The following is a 15924-nucleotide window of genomic DNA, read 5'->3' as shown; positions in this document are numbered from 1 at the left end:
CAGGTGTCAGACTGACTGTGATGATAAGGGTAAGTGCTGAAGAAGCAGAGGATGAAGCTTGGTGGATCGTGAAAGCACTCATAGATCACAGACTGCAATCACAGAGACTCAGCAACTGCTGCAGCAGCTGAGAATTCAGAGAAACCTTGGCCATCTTCTTGCTCTGGGCTAAGTCAAGTATCAACCTGCAGTGTACTCAGAGTGATACAGGTGCCCTTTGAAGGATAAAAGAACTTCTAGGTCTGGAACAGAGATCTCAAATGAGACTCTGTATATTTGAATTCTGCCTTTTTTAAGCAGCTTGGTCAAATGTGGGAACCCAAATTCTTCCATCTTCACACTTATTCAACTAATTATTATGTGAAGGCTGAGAACTTCACATTAATTTACTTGATATTTCAGACATACCAGTCACACAAACTCACCATAGGGGTCACTTCCAACAAAGATAATGCACATGATAATATTGAGCAAGGAAATGAGGTCCCCCTGGAAGACAGGTCCTTAAGTTATAGTGATATTTTTCAAGGTATTCCCTGAACTTTTTAAAAAATATTAGGAATACTTGTGAAATGTCTGCATCTCCTTCTGGGAAAGATGGTGGATTTTAAGTACTTCAGAAACTTTGTCTTGTTGATTGCAGACTGGTACGTTTGATAGGCTGACTTTGGACTGCATTTTCGTTCTTTTTAATATCACTTACAATACTGGTAATCATTTTCCAGCTGGAGAGTTTTTACTTTGCAAATTGGTAAAGTCTTAGTTCATTGTCAAGTTCTAATTTTTATATATGGAGGAGTTTGCAAGAGCTGCAAGGTAAAACCTTTATGTCATTGGATACTCAAACAGCAAGTACTAAGCCTCATTGTTTTCATTTAAGGTAAATACTGCTTTCAGTAGAGAAAGTAACGTCCTGTGTACAAAGGTGGGCACTTGCGTAATGATGTGTTTAAATCTTTAGGCTTCTCTTTTAACAAGTGGGTAATTGCAGGAGTCAGGGAAAAAAAATATTTTATTTAACTTACAGGTTATGTTGGCTGATAGTTTACTTTTCATAATCAGTGCTGGACTGTACCTTACCCTGATTTATTTGCTATTTCTTGATGCAGAGCTGTGTGTTAGGACTTTGTAGATGTTTAAGAACAGTGCTATCTCCTGTCCCTTAAGCTCTCCTGTGTTTACTCCGGTCTCCACCCTGCCTGTACTTACGGTGAATTTCTGCTAGCTTTTCCTATGCCAGTGTTGTCATTGAGCTTAAATGTCCCCTCCACCTTGTTTGGCAGCTGGGTCTCCCGCTTTCCCTGGATGAATTTGGACAAGTCATATCCTCTCTCAGCATTTAGTGTTTGTTGGCTTAAGCAAGACAAACCCTCATCATCTTGTCCTTATTCAGGTTCAGCTGCCTCATTTGTTTTTCCTCTGCCCTCGCTTGTATTAATCTCCCTTGTATGGTTTTGGTCAGCCATGTATAAGGTCATGGAGATCAGGTCTCACCATTGCTTTGTACAGCAGTATCTCTAGATCCTTTATGGACTTTTCTAGGTCCTTTTATGGCAGTGTTCTGCTTTGTTCCTTCTCATGGCTGCAGCAATTAATAGTCCTTAGTCATTTTAAAAGGGCTAATATACCCTGTTCTTTCACATCCTTGGTTTCCAACTGATTAGCTCCCAGTCTTGATAGTGAACATTCTTCTCAGTCCCCAATAGCATCATAAAATGTTATCCTGCTGCTGTTACTGGATAATATTGCCAGTCCTGAAGATCATCTAGTTGTTCTTCTGTGTGGTTCTTTTCCGTGTATTTATTGATGATCTCTTTTGACTTTGTCAGCAGATTGTGCAGTTAGCACACTTTCTTTTTGGGTCTGCGTCATTAATGAAGATATCATTCAAAGTCTGTCCAAATGCCATCCTTGAACTAACTTCTGTCCCCCTTAACAGCTATGATTCTTGAAATAATCCTCATCATCTTTATCTTGCCCAGGAATTTCCAGAGTATTGAAATCCATAATGAAATTTGGCTGAGCTCAGCTGTACTTCCTAGGTCTATACAATTAATTATTTTTACAGACAGAAAATAGTGGGCTGGCATATCACAGCTTACCGTTGTCAGCTCTATTGCTCGTTGAATTGAGTTTTTCATTTACTGCTTCAGTTCCTTTATTCAAAACTTGTCCTGAAACTTTGCACACTATTGAGGTCTTGGCAGCGTGAATATCTAGATTCTCCCTCCTCTAAATACAAGTTTGAAGTTTTCCATAGTGCCACGCTCGGCTGGTAGATTGCTCTAACAGCCTTGCTACCAGAGGTGCTATTTCATCTGCCATTTCTTTTGGAGCACTGGGATGCATGCTGTCTGCTTTCACTGACTTTGAACGCATCGAAACATTTGAGTTTTGTCTCCACCTTGCTTCTGCATCTTTTTATAACTTTGTTCCCATTAGACACTTTGCCTGGCACCTATGTTCAGTGTCCTTGTCCTTAATGAAAACTCGTAATTTAGTTTTAGGGATGTAGCTGATTGGTTTTAATCTCTTGCCTATCCTTACCCTCTTCCCTTTCCCTTTCCCTTTCTCATTTACTTGTGTGGCTGAAATATCTATTGCTATTTTGTTTATCGTTTGCTGAGGTCTAGCGCAGCTTGACATTTGGCAGTTCTTATTTTATCTCTGTACTACTTGCTGGCTTCTTGCTAATGAATCCTTTCCTCTCCATAATACGTAGACTCTTTAATTGTTCCTAATGTCCTTTTTGAGGTTAGTTCTGAGGATACAGCTTTCAAATAGTTTTGCGTCTTTGGCCTGAGAGAAATACTTGAATGGCTGCTTTTCCATTCCTTATCTCCTTAGTCCACTTGATTTTACTGTCTTATTTAATTTCTCATAGTTAAAAAGAGTCAACTTTGATTCTCTTACAACACTTACCTTGTTTTATCCTTAATTTCATATGAATTTGCTTGTGTGCACTCAATCCAAGGTAATTTTATATCCCCAGCTCTTCTTAATGTCCTAGTTACTTGCCAAAATGAAGTCTTAAAATAGCATCAGCTCTTATTGGTTGAGAGACCCTTTTTGTGAAGAAGTCTGGCAGCGATATCGCATCCAGGAATATGTGGTCCTTACGATTTCTGTTAGCATGCTCTTCAGTTCATAGCTGAGAAACTTTTTTCCTCAAATTGACGTTTTTTTGTCATCTTTCTCTGAATACCTATTGGTGTTGAATGTCTCAGTCCTTTCTCATGTTTGCAGTAGCAGTTCTTTGTTACTTTGCTATGGCTTTTACGTTCTTCTCCAGCAAGCCCACCTGCACCTCCTTTCGGTGCAGATCTCCTCGTATCTCGACATAGCATTCCTCCCTCCTTTCTCGCAGCAACCCAGCAGCATTGCTCGTCTGAGTGTGAGATAAAACCAGTTTTCTTCTGCATCCTTTAACAACCGTTGGAGATTCAAGTCTGCATTTTGTATTCCTAAATTTGACAAACAGCATGGTCGTCTTCACAGAATCCCAGAGTGGTTGAGGTTGGAAGGGACCTCTGGAGGTCATCTGGTCCAGCCCCCTGCCCAAGCAGGGCCACCTAGAGCAAGTAGCCCAGGACTGTGTCCAGGCAGCTTTTGAATATCTCCAAGGATGAAGACTCCATGACCTCCCTGGGCAACCTGTGCTAGTGCTCAGTTATCCTCGTAGTAAAAAAGTGTTTCTTGGTGTTCAGATAGACCTCCTGTGTTTCAGTTTATGCCCATTGCCCCTTGTCTTGTCACTGGACACCACTGGAAAGAGCCTGGCTCCATCCCCTTTGCACCCCCTCTTCAGGTGTTTGTAGACATTGAGATCCACCCTGAGCCTTCTCTTCTCCAGGCTGAACAGTCCCAGCTCTCTCAGCCTTTCTTCATAGCAGAGATGCTCCAGTCCCTTTCATCATCTTTGTGACCCTTTGCTGGACACTGGCCTGTATGTCCATGCCTCTCTTGTACTGGGGAGCCCAGAACTGGACCCAGTACTCCAGGTGTGGCCTTGCCAGTGCTGAATAGATGGGAGGGGATCACCTCCCTTGACCTGCTGGCAATACTTTGTCTAATGCAGCCGTTGCATGGTAAGCAAATACCATTGACCATCTTTGTGGCAAGGGCACGTTGCTGGCTCATGTTCAATTTGATGTCCACCAGGACCCCCAGGTCCTTTCCTGCCAAGCTGCTTTCCAGCTGGGTGGCCCCCAGTACATACTGGTGCCTGGGATTGTTCCTCCGCAAGGGCAGGGCTTTGCACTCCTCCTTGTTGAACGTCATGAGGTTCCTGTTGGCCCATTTCTCTGGCCTGGTGAGGTCCCTCTGAATGGCAGCACAACCCTCTGGTGTATCAGCCACTCCTCTGTTTGGTGTCGCCTGCAAACTTGCTGGGGGTACACTCTGCTGCATCATCCAAATCATTAATGAAGATGTTAAATAGCATCAGGCCCAGTATTGAACCCTGGGGTACACCTCTAATTACTGGCCTCCAACTAGACTTCATGCCACTGGTCACCACCTCCTGGACCCAATCATTCATCCAGTTTTCAATCCACCTCACTATCTCCTTATCTTAGCCCATATTTGCTAGGTCTACCCTTGTGAGGGTTTTCATGTCTCCTTCATAAAGAGGCTGTAACCATATAGATCTGCTTCTGGCCAGTATCACATTGTACTTTCAGTCCATTTACCATCTGGTGTAACCGTGCTGTCACATTTGATGCCACATGAAAGCTTTTCCAGGCCAGATGCTAAGACACTATACGCTTTGACACTACGCTGCTTACACCACCCAGGGTAATGCTTTACTCTAACTAATTTCTTTTCCCTCCTCACCATCCTGATAATTTTTTTCAGAGCAGTTGATGAGTAGGTATTATGAAATGTAATGGTTCCATAAGGAAAAACTAGACAAAAGTCAGTAAAAAAGTATGCTTTGTCTCCAGGATTCACTGTGTCCTTTCAGGTCTTGTGCAATCTTCCATGGTGGATTGAGCTGCCCTCAATTGCCCTTAACTGCAATCTGTGTTCCTACCTGTCCTTTCTGTACCTCTTTCCTATTTGCTTTCCCTGTTTTTTCCTTTTTTGTAAAGTCTTGGCTCTCTGTAGAAGTTTATCTTCAATAAGATAAAATAGAAGATAACTCAAGCTATGGATTTTTGGGACAGGGACTTTCTAGCAATTGATCCTTGATTGGGATTCACTACAAGATTTAAAGTAGAGCCGCTCTCTGCTTTCCTGACTGCTCCTTCAGCACTCATCCCATGCTCCTTTCTTCTCAGGAATAGTCTTTACTCAGACCTTTCCCATACTCCCTCTCTTATTTCTTTTTCTAAGTGGTTGTCCCTTATTTCACTGCATAAAAGTTCCTATGCAGTTGGGTTTAGGCCTTCAGGGCAAGCCGACTCGTTAATTAAAACTATATGTTGCAGTATGGCCAGGATGCAAACTGTGTTTCTTATCTCAGAGACTGCCTCCTGCAGTTCTGCTCAGTGCAGTTACACTATTAAACTTTTTGCAGCTACAGAACATGTTTCAATTTCCCTTTTGAAATTACAGTGTTTTTAATATAAGATCTATGATGAAGTCAGTGAAACTCGGCTACTGCCAAACTGCTGGAAAATATTCTCTCCTTGTGTGTGTGCGTCACCTTGCAGCTTACGCATGTGTTTGGGCTGTTCCTGTGCAGTGCAGCGTGTTCAACTGGTTTTGGTGGTGGTTTTTTTTTTGTTTGTTTGAATATCATAATAAACAGTCATTGTACGTACACTCTCTTATCCTGGCTTATTTTCAATTTAGATACAGTAGATGTGTCTAAACAGAAGTGTTTATGTATATACAGAATCTTGCAACAGAGAACTTCAGAAATGTACAGTCTTTACTGCAGAGCAATTAATCTGCAATCCACAGGTTTTTTTTCAATATTAGAAACTTTATTTTGAAGTCCTTGATTGAAATTTTTCCCTCTCCTTGCCTGTTAAAATCTGGACTTGGAGAGTATAAATGCTCTTTTGTGTTACAGATAGCTGTGTCCTTGCCAATGCTGAATTCTGGCTTTTTTTTCCTTCTTGCTCCACCTCTCTTCAAAACCACTTCAGTTCGGGGGTTTTTTTAAAGTATATTGGTTTAGGATGTCTTTGCCTGCCTGCTTTAATGACTTGAAATGATTATTTTGTAAAAGAACTAAAGCTGCAAAATGCAGAAAGCCTTCAAAATACAGCAATCTGCTTCCTAATGCCTCCTGTCTGCGTGGTTTCCGAGTATGAAAGCTACTTAAAACCTTCGCTTGCCCAGCTTTCTTGAAAACCAAGGTAAGGTCTTGTCGAAAACGTCTCGATATTTCCATTCTCTCTGCTTCGCGGCTCCTCTCTGCTAACCAACTTTGTCTGGCTCGGCCACGGTGACTTTGTAAGTGTTGTACCAAACCCCAGCTGTTCACCTTTCTCTCTTTTGCTTGGAAAGCACTGCCCTAAATATTCCTTATCTTCCACCAAACTGAGACAGCACCCTTTAGAAAAGGACATTAGCCGATGTTGTTAGGGTTGATGTTTTTCTGTAGTCATGTAAATGGAATATAATCTCCCCCCGCCCCGCCCCCGACTATTTTTTCTGTTTTCTTAATCTTTGTTGTAAGTTTGCTTTGTTACTCATTCAAAATACATCTCAGATTAAAAAAGAGCTATAGAATACAAATAATCAGCTATACAATATTCCAATAAGAAGCAAGGAAATTCAATGCAGAAACTTTCAGAGGACTTCTTCTTTTCATGGGTTTCAATCCAGACAAAAGTCAGCTCACTCAGAGGTGAAACTTCGGTTCTGGAACTGACAAGTAGCTAATGATGAGAATTTGAAAGTCTCAGCAGTTTTTAACAACGTTTAAACTAGCATGTATTTACCTGGAGCAGATTCCAGTGAGTCCCTCTCCTGAATGCACAGGGGGTGAAAATTAGAGTTGCTAATATAACTAACTTCAACCCCTTCTTAATGGCTATGAGCTTTCTGCTCCATTACAGCTCACTGTTGACGGTGTTTTCTACCACTCACTAAATATAAACTTGTGTTCTTGTCTTGTTTCATACCCAAACTATTGTTTTCATTAACATTCTGTCCCATTTGATTTTAGGTTGGTTTCTCCCAGATTCAGAGCCCTAAGAAGTCTTTTGCATTGATCTCTACCTTCTAAGTATATGTAAGACGCCTAGGAGCTGATTAAGGAAAAAACACAGTTTGTAATTGTATCATTAACTGGCAATTGGTCCTCGCGTTGGTTGAAGTATTTTAATTTGAATGCACTTAAACGTTAATTATGAGCCAAATGCTTCAAGGAACAAAAAGAGGCGAATGGATTTTGCAGCCTCTTGCTTACAAAATATACCATTTGCAAAATCTCGCTGAATATTCACTATATTTTGTTTGCTTGGCAATTCATCATCGTGTTGGGCTTCAGAAAAGTGCCACCGTGACTATGTAGCATCCCTGCACATGCTGCTTGGTGGAGCGCTGCAACAGCATTAGACAGCTTACACAGTTTGAGGACCCAACGTATTTGATAACCAATGGGAAATTTTCAAGTCACTTAAATCGCTGCCTTCCACTCTGGTTTCATAAAGGCTGTAGTGGAAAAGTAGCTAAAATTGCCTCTGGCCCACATTTTCTCAAGCTTCTGCATGGGCTGTTGAAGCTTTTTTCTAGGTTCTTCCAGTTGATTTATTTCAGGACTGTGGATGTATAGCTCTTCTAAAGCTTTATTCCTTTCTACACAGAAAAGTTAATGCACTGTGGGTAGCTTAATTCAGTCACATAATGTGTTGTCATAATTATTCGAGGTATTTCAAAATACGCTGTTTACCGTGATAGGAAAATATTTGTGAACCCACTCAAAAAGTTGAATTGCTGTCTAGTTCATCTGCTGAAAGTGAAGGGTGAACCGAAAGGTGGAAACAATTCATCTCCCTTAAATTGATCGCTGCTTTCTGAGGAGCTGCCAAAAGTTCAAGCGCAGAAGCTGTAACAAGTGGGAGACCTGAAAATGGAGGACAGCCTCAAATGTGCTGTAATTTAATCAGCCTTTTGTTTGCAGCACTTTCTTTCGGTGATGGAACGGGTGACTGTCACTAACCTGGGTGTATTCACTCACACATCCATGGGTTACACGGCATGCCTGCTGCTGTGTGTACAGAAACCACAGCGTGCGCTGTCCCGGGGAATGAAATGTAAACTGTTACGTGCAAACCTCTTGGATAATGTACTCTTTAATGAACTATCTTCCTTTGGGGCCCTCCTGTCACTGCCTTATGTTGCTTTTGTTAACTTATCATTGGCACAGACATCGCCAGGATGGCTGCATCCAAGTTTTGAAGCAAAATACACATTTTAGTGCTCCAGTTAAGAGCTGCGCTGCTGCAATTGAATAAGATTTCAAATAGATATGGGAGTACCATTCTGCTCTGAATAAAGCTTTCAGAAATGACACTTTCTTGGATTCGAGTGCTTTGTATATTAGACCTGTGACTGCTAATTTTCATACATTTTTATGACCTTTTCTTCTTTTCTTCATTGTTAGTCTAAGGGAACAGCCTGAGCTCTGTTTATTCCCATGCATCAAAAGATATCTGCTCTGCTTCCATTGCAACCGAAGGGTTTGCTCTGGGATTGTATTATTTTCACTAATGGCCTCCTTTGACCTGTAAAACAGTTCCCACTGGTTTACAATGATACACTGAAAATGTATGTAGGAATGTAAGAGGGCAGATTCTCTTCACATCTGTTTGGCTTTGCAGAGCTGGCCATTCCATTGTAAATGTGTCATCTTCTTAAGCCAGTAGATATTTCCTGTGTTAGTATGTAGGCAAAGTTTACGTGGAGGCATACGCTGCTGGTGTCAGCTGGATTTCAGAGTAGAGATGAATTATAAACTAGACTGAGATTCTTCTAAGGAATGGCTCTCTGGCTGATTAAAGCATTCTCGTTTTCTTAAGCTGAACGTGGCTATTTAAGTGGGAAATAGTAGCCAATATTTTATAAAGTGCCAGGAATTATATTCCTAAAAAGTCTTAACAATCCTCAGACAAAGCTCTTACTCTGATCTTTATCATCATTATTTTAATGTTTCATGGTTCTTGTGTCCAGAAGTATGCAAATACTGAAATCTTCCCAAGTTCTCATTTTTCAAAGGAAATCTCTTTCATTAAAGCAGTTTTGGTTCTCTTTCCCCATCCTGCTATTTTTATTGGCAATGTTACCCATAAAACAGGTGGTCTCCATTAGCATGAATCTTAATACCATTTTCAATTAGGCTTTAATTTTACTTGCCATTCGGCGTTTAACGTGGTTCGGGAAGCATTTGTTTTCTTGCAGAGCTAAGTGGTGGATGACACTTCACTGCAGCCAAGGAAAGCTTTGGGGTCCCTTAGCTCCTGCCGGGTGAGGAAGACAGTACCCCTCCGCTTAAAAACGGAGCTGGAGGAATGTCGGATCCCACGCTTCCACCTTCCTTTGATTTTGGGCTTTCGACCTCTTTCAGGTGACATGAATATTACCAGCAGTGATGCTTTCTAGGGTTACCCCTTTGAGGTTTACAGCCTAACGAAAAGGCTTTGATAATGCACGTAATAAAGATAGAGCGAAGAAACTGTACCGCAGTTAAAAAGCAGGGTCTGTAACTGACTCTGATACCCTGATTTGTCTCTGGAGGAAACATGAGTCATTTACAGGGCATAAATATCCCTGAGAACTGGACATGGCCTGTGGAGGTTTCCAGCCTTTCTCTAAATTAATGTTGTTCTGTAATCAAAAGCCACAGGCTAATTGAATGAAAGCTCTCAGTAAGGGTAAAGGGAAAGAAAAAATGTCTTTTGTTGTTGGCTAAAGAGAATAAAATACATATAGATAGATAGTGATTGCTTTGATAAAATAATTATGTAGCCTGGAAACCATACTGAGGATGGTGATCTTGATAGCTTTCCTGCCAGGTCCTCGGTGTGCCTCATGCACCTTTAATTAGGAATAGATGTAGGTGTGGAGATAGAATCATCCTTAGCCCTCTGGGACCCTTCTGTTCCAAAAATGTATGCCGAAGTTGTTTGCTAATGATGTCCCTTGCCTTTATTTAGATATAACTGCAGGTGCTTTTGAGCCTCTTTCACTGCATCTTTCTTGCTGTGGTGAGGTTTGCTTTAAACTGAACAATGAAACGTAAATCAATTTGTTAATCTGATGAAATTTGCTGTTGAATGTAATTACTTTTGGAGACATGCAATTACATGCTGATTTTTCAGAATAGGCGAACTGACATCTTCTGCTGGGGATGGAAAGATTTGAAACAGAACAGTTAAATGATACTTTAAAACGTGAAACAGCTGCTTCCTTTTTATCTGCTCATGCCTTCTTATTTTTGGCATAAACCGATGACATTTTTCTGCTTTTAAAGTTGTTCCTTTTCATATTAAGTTGTATTTTTGTTAGCAGCTTCCTAAATCCTGAAAAACTGGGGTTTCTCTCAAAGGCAGTTAACCCTTGCTAGGATGTGTTGCAATTTCAGTACCTTTTTACTGGAGGTGGTGGCTTCAGCAACCTGGAAAAATGCTTACGCTAAATTTTCCCCAAATGCTGTATTGTTGCATGGGATTTTTATCCATTTACCCAACCATTGGGTAAGTCTCGGAGTTTTATATCTACAACTTAAGCTATATGTGGGATGAACAGTAGTAACTCGCGTATCTTTGTTTGCGAGGTTTATTGTAAGATGTTCATATAGCATTGGAAGTCTGCTCATGTGGCTGTTCCAAAACTTCAGCTGCATAAATAAGAAAAGTTATAGGAGAACGGAGAGACATAGACTGAGATTCAGATTTAATAATACCAGGAGGATTTCTTAGGATGAGGGTTTTTTTGGATATGAGAGTAAGATATGTATGGATTGTCTTACTTTTAAGGAAGCTGATCTTTTTTTTTTTTTTCTTTTAAGATGCAGGGCTGGAAAGCATAATATCAAAAAAATGCAGAATTAATTTTTTATGGAAGCAAAGTCTGGATTAGGCAATTAATTTCTCCTGGGTGAGGCCCAGGGTGATGATGTGCTGGTTGCTTGCAGTTGTTGTGCTTCTGTGCTGAATAGCTCTTGAAAATACAGTATGCCACCGCTGAATGTAAATGTAAACCTCAAGTTCAAATATATTTCAGAAAACGAGCGATGTGGGCTATTGCTGGGAAGCTTTTACAGCTATCAAAAGAGCTAGATATATTTCCTTATACGAAAGCTTATTTAAAGAGTCAAAGAATAGGAAGCAGAGTTAATGAAGAGGAGAAAAGTGCACTGCCAATAAAATATAAGAAGCCAGCATACTCAAATGCAACGGTACATATAGCCTGGCTAAACCACGGGAGGGAAAATACATCCCGTACTAACACAGGGTGACAAAACCAAAAAGCCTCTGGCTTGTTTAGCTAACAGACATGAAGACAGAGCCACCAGCACTCAAATAACAGCTCTCAGATGGCTCTGCGGGTCTGCTTTCGTTAAAAACAAACCATTCCTGGAATGTCGCTAAAACTTCTTTTTCTTTCACTTAGTTTCCTGACTTCATATTATTAAGGGTTTTTTTCTACCGCACTGGCAAATCTTGCTCACAGCAGTGTTGGCAAGCAGCGTGGACAGTTGGGGTCAGGGCGGTGTAGTACTATCCCAGCCCTGTGTAATAATAAATTTCTGGGACGATTGGGGTTTTTGTTGGGTTTTTTTCTAAATTGGTTTCTTTTTTCTTCTCTTTTTTTCCTTAATTATGAGTGTCATGTATAGTTATTTCTTAAAACAGTCTGTTTTGCATGCAAGACTAGCACCATCCTGGTTCCTACACCTGGACCCAAAGTATCTTTAAATTACGTGAATATTTTGACTATGGGGATTGAAATAAATCACGATAGATTGATTTGTCAGTTCAGTTTTTTACTGGGAAGTTCTTCATGACAAAATGATGAAATACATATTCTAGAAAGCCTTTAGTGATAGTTCGTAACTACCTGTCCTTTTTTAATGCTAATACAAGAGCTTATATATACAGGTTGTTCATTTTTCCCTACCCAGCAGTGGTTTTTTTTTCCTGCTAAGATTTCTTTAACACAAAATCATAGCCAAGGCTCTCAGCAAATAAAACCTTGATGAGTAAAACAGCCCAGCCTATGATTTCTGACTTCATATCTCTTTCAAAACCGGTCCTGATACTGCGTAGTGAGCCCTTACATGAGCTCACATACCCTGTGCTCCACAGCATAAAGTTTCCTTCCAAAGTACCTGATGTTTTTCCCCTGGTTTTATGTTAGAGACACAGATCAGGCTGCCAGTTCTCCAGCTCATGAGTATGCAGTGGAGAAAAATATATTTGTTAAAGTTCCCAGCTTTTTATTTCATAACTGTGTGAGTGCATTACTTAAAAAATCCTAAAATGGGTTGAACTTTCAATTATTGTGCGTATCTTTGGTTCTTCTATCTTCTTTTTTTCCTCCCTGCAAATAGGTAGTTTGTGGAAAGTAAGTTTGGTGTTTTTTTTTTTTTTTAATTACTGCCACTTCACGTAGTAATGTGACACCAGGTTTGAAACAGCGTGTGGCTTCAGTGTTGTGTAATAATGTGAGAAATGTTGTCACTACAAGGAATTTTTATTTGGTTATTTCTATAAATATATACTTACTTTACTTTGAACTAATTTTTTTTTACTTTTGAACTTCTACTCTGCTCTGGTGAGACCCCCCCTGCAGTGCTGCCTCCAGCTCGGGGGTCCTCAGCACAGGACAGACATGGACCTGTTGGAGCGGGTCCAGAGGAGGCCACCAAAATGATCAGGGGGGTGGAACACCTCTGCTATGAGGAAAGGCTGAGAGAGTTGGGGTTGTTCAGCCTGGAGAAGAGAAGGCTCCGGGGAGACCTTATTGCAGCTTTTCAGTACTTAAAGGGGCTTATAAGAAAGACGGGGACAGACTTTTTAGCAGGGCCTGTTGCGACAGGACAAGGGGGAATGGTTTTAAATGAAAAGAGGGGAGATTCGGACTAGATAGAAGGAAGAAATTTTTTACGCTGAGGGTGGTGAAACCCTGGCACAGGTTGCCCAGAGAGGTGGTAGATGCCCCATCCCTGGGAACATTCAAGGTCAGGTTGGACGGGGCTCTGAGCAACCTGATCTAGTTGAAGATGTCCCTGGTCATTGCAGGGGGATTGGACTAGGTGACCTTTAAAGGTCCCTTCCCTCCCTATTCTCTGATTCAACATAGTTGATATATATAATATATACATATATGTACTTATTTTGCTACTTTATTTTATTAAGGATGTAAAATCCTTAGAATTTCTGTAGAGACTTCTGCAGCTGGTGTATGGCAAACCTTTTGTGATAAAGTTTGATAACTGTTTTAAATCTTTCATCCCATATGATCCTTAGAAATCACGGCTTCCTCGGAGAGGGAGACAGAGCTTTTTCTCCACTAATACCACTGCAACACTGAGCTCTGTCTTGCATATATTTCCAGTGTTTTGTCTGGTCAGAAACGATGCAAGGCATAAGGTTTTGCCCATTTCCATCTGTCAGCTATTTTGCAGCCTAAAAAAAAAAAAAAATTGCTAATATCTATTTAGCTGCTTTACTCTTCTTTCTATTCTTGATTTCCTCTTGTGTACTTACATTGCAAGCTCTTTAGGAAAACAACTTCTATTCCTTTTAAGCTTTTGGCACACAAGTGGTTGTAGATGGTAAAGCTCATCTTTTTGCTGGACTTTGAGGGACTGAGAGTGTTTGAGCTGTTATGTGCTAAAGTTTTAATTTTTTCCATGCTGAAACTCTCCATAAATAGTTCGTATGCTGACGAACGTAACTTATCCCGCACGCAGATGGTGTCAGAGCTCTGCTCGGCGCGAAGCCAAGGAACGGGATCCTTCACAAATGCATCCACACAGCAGCATCTGATACTGGAGGGAGGTACTTGAGGACTTGCAACTGGGAAGAGTGGAGTGTTTTAATGCTAACGGCTCGCTTTCTGCGTCTAGTTTTGGCATTTTTATTTTTAACAACTTTTTTCAAAGTAGCTCAGAACTGCCTTGCCTCCAGAATAATTGTTGCAGTTGCGTATAAATCCAAATCCATTTAAAATAAGGAATACATCAGCGTTTTTCTCTTAAAAGACTCATACAGTGGCAAGAAAGCTCACTCTATAACCAAAATGTTATTCTCAGCTGCAGATTATAACCTCTTTTCTTCTTTCTGTGGCATGAGCAAACTGCTTAGTGCTTTGTGAGCGAGCCGAGCTTTGCTGCTGGGACTTGTCTCGGGGTGCGCAGCTCGGCCAGCGGTACCCGCTCCCCCTGCAAGCCGCCTGCCAACTGTCAGGCGTTCAGGCGAACACACGAGTGCTGTATCCCTGCTGCCAAGTTCAAGATAACTCGAAACAGCTTTGCAGCATAAACACATCTGAGGTCCAGTATAAGGGTTGAGATTTTATATAGGTTTTCAAGAAGTCTCCTCTTCTTGAACTTGTTGCTTTTAAACCGAGCAGTGGAAAATGTGCTTTTTTTTTTTTTTTTTTAAATGAGGGATTTTATTGCATTGTTTTTCTCAGCTGAATTCCTCTTAAAGGAGTGAATTCCTTACCTGCATTTAATAAGCAAGACCTTTTAGCAAAGAGGTTTTTTTCCTCTAGTTAAACGTTTAAAGTAGAAACAGCATGAAGTCTTTTTTGTGCTGTGATTGAGAAGGTGCTGTTGCTTACAGGTTGTAGAATTAAAACAGGCAACATAGAGGATTCCTTTTCAGGTGACTTCTACCAAACCTGTAGGTCACTCTTCAAGGTTGAGTTTTTTCTGGCCCTGCCTCAGGTTTCTTGTGGCATTTGGTAGTGCGTTGCTGTAATGAGTAGGTGTGCAGGGTCTGACCTGAGATTGCTGTTCCAATTATGGGACTTTCCAGAACGTTGTTTGCTAGTGCACTTTAAATTTAGATGAGCATCACTATTCAACACCTGGCTGTTTATTGAACAAATACTTCCCGTTTGTCAGATTTGTGTGGTAATTTTTCTGATGCAGAGAAATGAAGGACTAAATCTTAAGCACTATTTTTAATTTAGAGGCAGCTATGCCCGTGTTTGCTCTGCACAGCAATCTGAGAGCTCGCATGGGAGACAAAGCATATATAATTGGCATTTCTAAGCCAACTGCTGACTGCAGCCAATTAGCTGAAAAGTGACAATTTGTGACTACTGCAGTAAGGCAGCACAGTATTGGAATATAAATCGATTTCCATCTCGGTATAAGTTTGGAAGTGAACTAGTTTTTATATTTGCACAGTATCAAGTGTTTGTGCCATAAAGCTCAATGGTTTAGTTAGTATTGCAGCAAGTGAAGAGTAAGTTATTTATCTCTTTCATTGGTCCTCCACACAGGAGCAATGCGGCTCATAGTAGTAGGTGTGAAAATCAAATTTTAGTGGAGATTTTATTTTTCCTTCTTGTAGAATGTAAATCTGAGCATGTGAACCTCCTCAGCTGCACCAAGTTGGCCAGAAGCTTTTCTTCTACAAAATATAAAGCAACAGTCTTGAGTGTGCTTGGATGCAAATTGGGTTTTGAGCTTCTGATGAGCAGTGAGTAATTCTTTTAATGCAAGCAGGAACAGATCAATCTGGACTTATGTCTGGGACTTCTCTGCTTTCTGTGATCCACCTCTCCTGGACCTTTAGCTGTCAGATCAGCTGGTGTTGCAGCTGTGGATGGTTATCCCCTGCTCAAATTTGTCAGCTTTCAATTGAGTATCACAACTCCTTCTGATGTCCACACCTACACCATCAAGTGTATTACAAACTCTCTGGGATCTCCCACCTCTGAATCATGTTCCACTTTAACTTGTCGTGTATCAGAGTTTTTCAAGTTACAATTAATTGCTTC

At 40.8% G+C, this 15924-nt stretch overlaps 1 protein-coding gene across 1 annotated transcript in view; it reads left to right on the top strand.

The window, feature by feature from the left end:
- The window catches only part of ATRN (attractin), a 117634-nt gene that overhangs the window by 54254 nt on the left and 47456 nt on the right, over positions 1 to 15924 (top strand). The gene's annotated exons all lie outside the window — the stretch shown is intronic.

This window comes from Fulmarus glacialis, unplaced genomic scaffold (assembly GCF_000690835.1).
Source record: "Fulmarus glacialis isolate BGI_N327 unplaced genomic scaffold, ASM69083v1 scaffold3050, whole genome shotgun sequence".
Taxonomy (NCBI): Eukaryota; Metazoa; Chordata; class Aves; order Procellariiformes; family Procellariidae; genus Fulmarus; species Fulmarus glacialis.
The sequence above is the reverse complement of the archived record's forward strand: the minus strand, read 5'-3'. Positions and strand labels throughout refer to the sequence as shown.